Below are 7,583 nucleotides of genomic sequence, written 5' to 3'. Positions count from 1 at the left end.
GTCTACCAGGAACACTAAAACTCTTTAAAAAAAGAGTTCCAAAAGGGTTACTCGGTTCTTCTTTTTTCTAAATGTAGGTTTACCGGAAACTATATTCATAGAGCACCACTGGTAGGTGAGGGAGTCTTACCTAATGTAACAGCATTCTAACAACATAAGGCCTCCTCTCGGAGCTAAAGGGTGAAAGAAACCACAGGCTGGATGAGTAGGTAGTGAAGCCAGTTTTGTGGTGCTATTGCTGGTATACCAGCAGAGGGGGCTAGAAACGCCAGAAAGGTTAAGATGATTATCACTTCAAAGAAACAGTACATTGGCTTAGGCTGAACACACAGATGACTCTTGACTAGGGTAGGAAACAGCATGTACAGTACGAACAGATCGAGGTCCACCTGGAATCGATAATGCTGTGGGATGCTGCCACAGTGAAGAGGTTCCACATAGATCGTATGACAAGCCACGCCCTGTGAAACGAAGTCAGGGAAGGAGGAGGAGTGAACCATTTAAGGTTGGCGGACAACAAAGCTCACACAGTGGACTTTGGCATGCAGCTACCTGGATGAAGCGGAGAGAGCTTGGCTGTCACTCACTGGGTGTTGATACAGCCATGATGCAGATAATGAAATTACCAAGAGTTCATTGCTCCCTCCAGGCATCCCCTTTTGACCAGGGTTTATTCCAATGAATATGTCTATGCTAAGAGATTGAACAATTAGATGATAGTCTAGCACAGATAATGTCATTGTTTTGCAACACATTCGCCAACACCTTCTGGGAAGGATAATGATCATTACTAAGACTGGAGAGGCTGTTATCACTAATCTGATGGATTAAAATGGGATTCCGTCTTTTCATGACATCTGGTGGATCTATAGAAAAGGAAGGAGTGAGTAAAGCAAGTACACAATGATGATCGTTAACGACCAGGGAGTTCAAACGTTATCATATGTGGTATTATACTATATGTCTGTAGATACTGTCCAATATCTTATCTTTGTCTATATCTCTATATCTATATATCCATATCTACGGTGTGTGTCTACGTACCTTCAGAAAGTATTCATACCCTATACCCTATGACTTATTCCACATTTTGTTCTGTTACAGCCTGAATTCAAAATGGATGAAATAAATACAAAATGCTCACCGATCTAGACACAATACCCCATAATGACAAAGTGAAAACATGTTTTTAGACATTTTTGAAAATGTATTGAAAATGAAATACAGACATATACTGTAGGAGTCAATAATTTGTAGAATTATTTGGCAGCGATAACATCTGTGAGTCTTCATGGGTAAGTCTCTAAGAGCTTTCCACACCTGGGTTGTGCATCATTTGCCCATTATTATTTTCACAATTCTTCAAGCTCTGTCAAATTGGTTATTGATCATTGCTAGACAATCAATCAATCAATCAAATGTATGTATAAAGCCCTTCTTACATCAGCTGATGTCACAAAGTGCTGTACAGAAACTCAGCCTAAAACCCCAAACAGCAAGCAATGCAGGTGTAGAAGCACGGTGGCTAGGAAAAACTCCCTAGAAAGGCCAGAACCTAGGAAGAAACCTAGAGAGGAAAAAGGCTATGAGGGGTGGCCAGTCCTCTTCTGGCTGTGCCGGGTAGAGATTATAACAGAACATGGCCAAGATGTTCAAATGTTCATAGATGACCAGCAGGGTCAAATAATAATAATCTCAGTGGTTGTCGAGGGTGCAACAGGTCAGCACCTCAGGAGTAAATGTTAGTTGGCTTTTCATAGCCGATCATTCAGAGTATCTCTACCGCTCCTGCTGTCTAGAGAATTGAAAACAGCAGGTCTGGGACAGGTAGCACGTCCAGTGAACAGGTCAGGGTTCCATAGCCGCAGGCAGAACAGTTGAAAGCCATAGATTTTCAAGTAGATTTAAGTCAAAACTGTAACTCGGCTATTCAGGAACATTCACTGTCTTCTTGGTAAGCAACTCCAGTTTAGATTTGGCCTTGTGTTTTAGGTTATTGTCCTGGTGAAAGGTGACTTCATCTCCCAGTGTCTGGTGGAAAGCAGACAACCAGGTCCATAACAATTACAAGAATATACATCACTTCACGCAGCCACCACTATGCTTGAAAATATGGAGTGGTACTCAGTAATGTGTTGTTATGTTTGGGGCAAATCCAATACACTTCATGTTCAGGACAAAAAGTTAATTGCTTTGCCACATTTTTTGCAGTAGTTCCTTGTTGCAAACAGGATGCATGTTTTGGAATATTTGTATTCTGTACAAGCTTCCTTCTTTTCACTCTGTCAATTAGGTTATTATTATGGAATAACTACAATGTTGATCCATCCTCAGTTTTCTCCTATCTCAGCCATTAAACTGTTTTAAAGTCAATATTGGCCTCATGGTGAAATCACTGAGCGGTTTCCTTCCTCTCTGGCAACTGAGTTAGGAAGGAGGCCTGTATCTTTGCAGTGACTGGGTGTAGTGATACACCATCCAAAGTGTAAATAATAACTTCACCATGTTCAAAGGGATATTCAATGTCTGCTTTTTTGACCCATCTACCAATAGGTACCCTTCTTTGTGAGGCATTGGAAAACTTCCCTGGTCTTTGACGTTGAATCGGTGTTTGAAATTCACTGCTCGACTGAGGGACCTTACAGATAATTGTATGTGTCGTGTACAGAGATGACGTCATCATTAAAATATCATAGTAAACACTATTATTGCAGTCCATGCAACGTATTATGTGATTTGTTAAGCACATTTCTACTCCTGAACTTATTTAGGCTTCCCATAACATTGACTCAAGACATTTAAACTTGAAATGTTTTGTTAATTTGCAAACATATCGAAAAACATAATTCCATGTTGATATTGTGGGGTATTGTGTGTTGGCCAGTGACAAAAAAATCTAAATGTAATCCATGTAAATTCAGGCTGTAACACAAGAAAATGTGGAAAAAGTCAAGGGGTGTGAATACTTTCTGAAGGCATGGTATTTGTGGACTCCTCCAGGCAGTTCTCAGATCTCTCTGTATTGCATTTTCACCAGTGACAGTATGTCCTTGCCTGCAGAGATGGAGAGAGAGAGTAGTCAGTAGATTCCTCCTGCTTCTTCTCTATTTTTCACATTACATAATTCCTCCCTTAGGCCCAATGTTCAAGGCTAATAATGTTATCAAGCAATAAATTACTTTTCATCACACCAAATGTTGTCTGTAAAATTAATTAGGGACTATTGATGTTTAGATGGGTGGCTTATGAAACTGGAGACGGGAGGTGTGGGCCTAAAAAGTGTCCAGACAGCCATGGAGGACTAGTGCGATCATCTGATCCTGTCTAAATCTCTCTCTCACACACACACACACATGCATGCACACACACACATTCACATGGAGACACACAGAGTTGTGTATATACTGTAAGATTATCTGCATTCCGTCACCCCTATAATATGTATCACATAAAAGAGGTGTTTTACTGCAGTGTGCGTTTAATCTTCCATATTTAACACCTTGGTCCTATTTCGGGAGCTTGGGGAACGGTTCTTGGCAACTGCATTTGCTTAATTACAGTAGAGCCGAGACTAGAGAGTACGGTCTGGGACCTGGGAAGCAGGATGGGGGGGGGGGGGGGGGGCTCCGCTGTGCTCCGACCTCTTCAGAGGAAAGTGTCTCATTAACGTTTTGTTGGAGAAACGAGGACCAGGAAACCTTCATGCTCTGCAGGCATTCTTTTTCCCATTGGATCATTTCTCATATTATTGACTTTTTTTGCATACTATTTCTAAGCATCAGCTGTCCTCTTGAACATTACTAACAGCTGTAACAAACTGTCTGTATCCTGTCTGTAAGTAAGTACTGCTGTGAATGACCTGACCAAGGAAAACCCATTCTCAGAGTGAAAGGGCAATGCTCACCACTGGAAAATAGGCTGTCTACTATTCAGTGCTCAGACAAGGTAGCCAATCTTCAGGATGTCTGGGGTAGCCATTTCCTGAACACATTAGCTGTCTTGAAGGAAGGATCCCCTCTCAACATCACCCCAGGAGGTTTTCCTCATTGACTTAGCAGCAGTGTACAATACATCACTGCCATGCCTGGCTGGATCTCCACACGCACATGGACCCACATATGTGGGCGCACACACACATGCATGCACAGAAAACACAAGGACACATGCACACACACGCACACGCACACGCACACACAAGACCTGTACATCACTGTGACACTGTCAGAAACAGAAACAGCTTGGAAAGCAATCTACTATGAGGCAAAGACATATACAGTTGAAGTCGGAAGTTTACATACACTTAGGTTGGAGTCATTAAAACTGGTTTTTCAACCACTCCACAAATTTCTTGTTAGCAAACTATAGTTTTGGCAAGTCGGTTAGGACATCTACTTCGTGCATGACACAAGTAAGTTTTACAACAATTGTTTACAGACAAATTATTTCACTTATAATTCACTGTATCACAATTCCAGTGGGTCAGAAGTTTACATACACTAAGTTGACTGTGACTTTAAACAGCTTGGAAAATTTCAGAAAATGATGTCATGGCTTTAAAAGCTTCTGATAGGCTAACTGACATAATTTCAGTTAAATGGAGGTGTACCTGGGGATGTATTTCAAGGCCTACCTTCACACTCAGAGTCTCTTTGCTTGACATCATGGGAAAATCAAAACAAATCATTGTTTGTTTGTGTGTAGTTGCAGGCATTCAACTTTTGACATGTAATCTGTCTATCCATCTACAAATTCACTTTTAACACCACTATAAGCCAAACGGCAAATGTTAAGGTTCAAAAGTATGAAGATCATGTGTTTAATCTACTTTTGACTTGTGACAAAAAAAAAGTTTGATTGACAGTGTACTTTTGTTTGTGTATTTGTGGTAATAAAAGGTAATAAAAGAGCCTCCTAAACTCAAAGGTTTCTCATTAGCAAACTAGTTTCCTCCTTGCTGACCTGACGATATGATTTGAGAATATTTTCAAGATCTCAGAAAAAGAATTGTAGACCTCCACAAGTCTGGTTCATCCTTGGGAGCAATTTCCAAACGCCTGAAGGTACCACGTTCATCTGTACAAACAATAGTACGCAAGTATTAACACCATGGGTGTCACGGTCGTTTGTAGAATTAACCTCTCTGGGATATGTGGGACGCTTGGCCAATAGCCAGGGAAAATGTAGAGCGCCAAATTCAAAAAAATGATATAAAATCAAACTTTCATTAAATCACACATATAAAACACCAAATTAAAGCTCGTTGTGAATCCAGCCAACATGTCAGATTTCAAAAAGGCTTTTCGGCGAAAGCATAAGATGCTATTATCTGATGATAGCACAACAGTAAACAAAGAGAGTGTAGCATATTTCAACCCTGCAGGCGCAACACAAAACGCAGAAATAAAATATAAATCATGCCTTACCTTTGACGAATTTCTTTTGTTGGCACTCCAATATGTCCCATAAACATCACAAATGGTCCTTTTGTTCGATTAATTCCATCCATATATGTCCAAAATGTCCATTTATTTGGCGCGTTTGATCCAGAAAAAAACTGCTTCCAATTTGCGCAACGTCACTACAAAATATCTCAACAATTACCTCTAAACTTTGCCAAAACATTTCAAACTACTTTTGTAATACAACTTAAGGTATTTGTAAACGTTAATAATCGATCAAATTGAAGACGGGTCTATCTGTTTTCAATACAGGATGACAACAAACTAACGTTACTTTTCTAGTCTTGCGCAACTCTCAAACAGTACACATAACGTTACACTGATTCCAGATGGCCGTTCTTCTTCATTGCACAAAGGAATAACCTCAACCTATTTCCAAAGACTGGTGACATCCAGTGGAAGCGGTAGGAACTGCAAACAGGTTGATTAGAAATCTAGTATCCCAATGAAAACTCATTGAACAGACGGTGACCTCAAAAAAAACAAAATCTGAATGGTTAGTCCTCGGGGTTTTGCCTGCTACATAAGTTCTGTGATACTCACAGACATGATTCAAACAGTTTTAGAAACTTCAGAGTGTTTTCTATCCAAATCTACTAATAATATGCATATCTTATATTCTGTGGATGAGTAGAAGGAAGTTGAAATTGGGCACACTATTTATCCAAAAGTGAAAATACTGCCCCCTATCCTAGAGAAGTTAACGGACCAAGGCGCAGCGTGCGTAGAGTTCCACATGTTTAATTAAAGAAACTCACCAAAACAATAAAGGAAAAAAACGAAACGTGAAGTCAACTACAGTGCACACTGGCAACTACACACAAACAAACAAGATACCACAAAAACCCAGTGGAAAAAGGCTGCCTAAATATGATCCCCAATCAGAGACAACGATAAACAGCTGCCTCTGATTGGGAACCATACCAGGCTAACATAGACAAATAATAACCTAGATAACCCACCCTAGTCACACCCCGACCTAACCAACATAGAGAATAAAAGGATTTCTATGGTCAGGGCGTGACAGCACTCCCCCCCCCCCCCTTCCCCAAAGGTGCGGACTCAGACCGCAAAACCTGACTCATTAGGGGAGGGTCCGGGTGGGCATCTAACGTCGGGAGCGGCTCCGGTGCGGGGCGAAGTACCCACTCCGCTCGCGGATACGTCAGCTTCGGTGGCGGCTCTGGTGCGGGGATCGTCGCCGGAAGCTCCGGACCGTGGATCATCGCCGGAGGAACCGGACTGTAGATCGTCGCCGGAGGCTCCGGACCATGGATCGTTGCCGGAAGCTCCGGACAGTGGATCGTCGCCGGGGACTCCGGACCGTGGATCATCGCTGGAGGCTCTGGACTGGGAACCCTCGCAGGAGGCTCTGGACTAGGAAACCTCGCTGGAGGCTCTGGACTAGGAAACCTCGCTGGAGGCTCTGGACTGGGAACCCTCGCAGGAGGCTCTGGACTGGGGACCGTCTCAGGAGGTTCCGGACTGTGGACCGTCTCAGGAGGTTCCTGACTGTGGACCGTCTCAGGAGGTTCCTGACTGTGGACCGTCTCAGGAGGTTCCGGACTGTGGACCGTCTCAGGAGGTTCTGGACTGTGGACCGTCTCAGGAGGTTCCGGACTGTAGACCGTCTCAGGAGGTTCCGGACTGTAGACCGTCTCAGGAGGTTCCGGACTGTGGACCGTCGCCGGAAGTTCCGGACTGTGTAACGTTGCCGGAAGTTCTGGACTGTGAAACGTCGCCGGAAGCTCCGGACTGGGCACTGTCGCCGGAAGCTCTGGACTGGGGACCGTCGCTGGAAGCTCTGGACTGGGGACCATCGCCTGAAGCTCTGGACTGGGGAGGTGCACTGGAGGCCTGATGCGTGGGGCCGGCATAGGTGGCACCGGACTGGGGACACGCACTTCAGGGCGAGTGCGGGGAGCAGGCACAGGACGTACCTGACTGGGGATACGCACTTCAGGGAGAGTGCGAGGAGCAGGCACAGAACGCACCTGACTGGGAAGGCGCACTTGAGGGAGTGTGCGAGGAGCAGGCACAGGACGTACTGGGCTGTGGCGACGCACTGGAGACCTGATGCGTAGAACTGTTCCACATGGTACCGGACAAATGACACGCTCCTCA

Source organism: Salvelinus alpinus, chromosome 10 (assembly GCF_045679555.1).
Source record: "Salvelinus alpinus chromosome 10, SLU_Salpinus.1, whole genome shotgun sequence".
Taxonomy (NCBI): Eukaryota; Metazoa; Chordata; class Actinopteri; order Salmoniformes; family Salmonidae; genus Salvelinus; species Salvelinus alpinus.
This window is presented reverse-complemented; position numbering follows the sequence as displayed.